Source organism: Lactuca sativa, chromosome 9, assembly GCF_002870075.4.
Source record: "Lactuca sativa cultivar Salinas chromosome 9, Lsat_Salinas_v11, whole genome shotgun sequence".
NCBI classification, from domain to species: Eukaryota; Viridiplantae; Streptophyta; class Magnoliopsida; order Asterales; family Asteraceae; genus Lactuca; species Lactuca sativa.
Window position 1 is genome coordinate 50,150,584 of NC_056631.2, and position 2,953 is coordinate 50,153,536.

Here is a 2,953-nt window from a genome sequence, read left to right on the forward strand (position 1 = left end):
TGTTGGGAAGTTTCCAAACTCCCAACTCCTGAGTCTACGCAATCCTGCATGCTGACTCTGCCACTGGCTACTAATACGAAAGCATCTCTTGCTAACCGTTCTCAGGATCCTCATTCCGACTCACTTGAGCCTCTACGGGTGGTCCTCCAATCCAGGATTCTCCACCAGCTTCTAACCATCTTGATTACATGAACTAACTGCTGTGAAGGTCCTCGAACTTCCAGTTCTGAACCTCTCGATCGATCGATCACTGTGCTACTATCATATCTTTCTCGGAGGACGCGCACTCATTCTGAGTCTATATGACTCTTATCCCTGTATACTTGTAAGGGTTCTCCCCCACTTGGATTCGACTAGATCCCTTCTGCTCACTGGTCGAAAGGATTTCCATCCTTCCTTTCATTAAAGGGCGATATGCTGTCTGCCGACGTTTATCCTTGCCAGCGCTCCAACTAACTCTTACCAGATCCGCACCCTTCCTGCTATTTGATTGTTCACCCTTCGATCCTTAACTGAATTTGCTTTAAGGACTACATCCCGAGAACTTGCGTTTGGGGTGCACCTCCCCAACCCACTTCCTTACTGACTGTTAGCTATTCCACTAAAAACTCTCGGTTATCACTATTGAAAATATAACTGATCATTACTCGACTAACGCCCTTCGCAAGTAGTAAGGCACTACTGCATCTTACACATACATGGTACAGTTACTGTATCCGAAGTAACCTGATCTTAGAGGGAACGACCTCCAATCCACCATTCGAATTCCAAGGTATGCAGATGGCATAAAACTCGACCACAAGCAGGTATTATAATACCTCAACACTCCATCTTACTGATAACAATGCAACAATATAACAATAATATCACAATAATAGATAACAGAAAAGCAAAGATACATACCTCCATCACTCAGGGCTACTCGAATCCCTGCTGAAATCTACCGGAAAACTCGGCTCCGAGCCGTAGGCGCCCTTGCCCGGCCCTGACGTCCGTTGGTCTCTCGAAGTCCCAGGGGCAGGAGCTGGCACCTGCCCGGCTATATACAAACTCGGACAGTGGGCCTTCTTGTGGCCTCTCTGACCGCAATGGAAACATATCGGGTCAAGTCCCTGAGCAAAGGTAACAACACAGTCTCTACTAAAATGACCATTCTGGCCGCACTTGAAACATCCGGCATCGCCACCACTTCTACGCCTGCACACGCCCATGTGCATCCTTCCGCACTTCCCGCACCGACTGAGGTTCTGATAGTTCCTCGTCCTCAAATCCGAACCCTTGGGCCTCTTACCCGAACCTGGGGCTACCTGAGTCTCATCCGTTTTCCTCTTCCTTTCCGACTCCCTGCCCGCTGACTGAACAGTAGCTGTCTGATCCTGGAGCCTCTTGATCAATCTATCAGTGATCCTCACGACCATGTCGAGCAGATCCTCGCGAATGGCTCGCGAAACTTCCTCAACTATCCAATCATGCAAAGGTCTCTCTTGGAGACAGGGTGCCCCACTCACTCCTGTCCCCTGAAGGCAAAAACTAGAAATGGGATCTCCCTCCCTGATGGATCCCTGAACTCCATAAGATTCGGGACCTAGACGAGCCCCAATCTGTCCTGAAACTATCCTGGCCCTGAAGGCCTCAAGATAACGGTCCATGAGCTCAACAATGGCCCCTCTAATCGATCCGAAAATCACCGAAGTCTGATCAATGATGTTGCGCATGATCTCTTCAGAAATGAAATCCCTCATCTGATCATCAAGCTGTCCGGCTCTAAAGCCCGAGCCAGATTCCTCCTCGACGCCTGAACTGCTAACTGGTAGCTCGCGCAATGACACCATGCTGAAAATATAACAATTCCTGATCAATTTACACACTACTGCTGAGGGATTTCTCACTCACTTCACCATTCCTTGGTTTCGTCTTGGTCCCTCTTGAATCGAGTACAAATCCTCTGCTTTCAGCAGTATGGGCCCCTACTACCTTCCACATCTATCCGCACTTTCCTCAAGAGTTACCTCAACTCCACCAAATCACTTCTACTGATCTCTGCTACTCCCATCCTAGGCTTGCCCTAGGGAACCTCCGACTCCACCCAAACCAGTCCTCAGCTGCTGAAGGCCTCCTTGTAATGCCAATTAGCCATCACCTGAATACCATCACCTGTGACGAGGCTCAGATAATCCTTCGAGTAAAAGACTCATCCCTACAACGGTTAGACTCAGACGAGAGCTGCGCAATAGGGCCAAATCCAACACTCTGAGATTATTCAACCCTGATCACATGTGACGTGACGTATTCACCTAACGGCTAACTCCCATCACTCAGAGTCCCACAAAGCACAAAGCAAGCAGCATTCGGATAAAGGAAACATACTCAGGCAAAACTATTCTCATAACAAGAAACTGCACTAGCATACAATGCTAAACTCAAACTATCAGGCATAACCTACACAGGCTATCCTATTACTGTCTACCCAATACTAGCATGCAATTCTTATCAAGCTGAAACACATAAAGCAGGCACATAAGGCATCATCCTAGATCCTTAGTCCTATTCTAGCATGCTGTTCTACTAAAGCTGGAACTGAAACTGGAACTGAAACTGATACTGATAATCGTAACATAACTTGTATGGGTAAATTGAGAGTACTTACTTGAGCTCGGCTGATTGCATGCACCACACCCTTTTCTCTTTTCAAAACTCTTTTTGCTTTTTCTAAAACTCTTTTCTTTACACTTTTCTAAAATTGTTTTCTTTTCTCAAAATCCTTTTGTAACTATGATTTTTCTTTTGAAAACTCTATACCACTTCCTTAGTTTGAGTTCAGGCACACTCGGGAGTGCGCCCGAATCCCTCAAACCAAGGCTCTGATACCAACTTGTAACGACCCAAAAATCACGACTAAAAATTTCTTTTAAAACATTACTAAATTCATATTTATAAAAACCGTTTCATAAGT